This window comes from Bison bison, unplaced genomic scaffold, assembly GCF_000754665.1.
Source record: "Bison bison bison isolate TAMUID 2011002044 unplaced genomic scaffold, Bison_UMD1.0 scf7180017864485, whole genome shotgun sequence".
Lineage (NCBI taxonomy): Eukaryota > Metazoa > Chordata > Mammalia > Artiodactyla > Bovidae > Bison > Bison bison.
The window spans coordinates 7,608,763-7,609,652 of NW_011495045.1; positions in this window are offsets into that span (position 1 = coordinate 7,608,763).

Consider the following 890-nt stretch of genomic DNA (forward strand, 5'->3'; position numbering starts at 1 on the left):
TTCTGCTTCTGTTAGGTCCATACCATTTCTATCCTTTACTGAGCTCATCTTTGCGTGAAATGTTCCCTTGGTATGTCTAATTTTCTTGAAGAGATCTCTAGTCTTTCCCATTCTGTTGTTTTCCTCTATTTCTTTGCATTGATTACTGAGGAAGGCTTTCTTATCTCTTCTTGCTATTCTTTGGAACTCTACATTCAGATGCTTATGTCTTTCCTTTTCTCCTTTGCTTTTGGTTTCTCTTCTTTTCACAGCTATTTGTAAGGCCTCCTCAGACAGCCATTTTGCTTTTTGCATTTCTTTTCCATGGGGATGGTCTTGATCCCTGTCTCCTGTACAATGTCACGAACCTCCATCCATAGTTCATCAGGCACTCTATCTAGTTTCCTTAATTAAAAATAATCTAATCTGACTATCTGCCCTCTTTGTTGCAAACTTCTATGTAAGCTGACTCCTTCCTCTGCCTCCTCGGAGCAGTTTCTTAGGCTACTTGAAATTTTGTCTCCCAGGCTTGAAGTACTAACAATTGCCACCAAATAAACATACAGCTCTCAACTTTTAAGTTGTGTGTGTGTGTTTTCAGTTGAGAAAGCTAAAAGAATTCCATGATTTAATGAGGACTGTGCACAGATTTGCAGATACCACTCTAATGGCAGAAAGTGAAGAGGAACTAAGGAGACTCCTGATGAGGATGAAAGGAGGGTGAAAAACCTGGTTTAAATCTTCAAAAAAATGAATATCACCCCACCTGGTCCCATCACTTCATGGCAAATAGATGGGGAAACAGTGGAAACAGAGGCAGATTTTATTATCTTGGGCTCCAAAATCACTTCAGTTTGTGACTGCAGCCATGAGATTCAAAGATCTTGCTCCTTGGAAGAAAAACTGGCAAA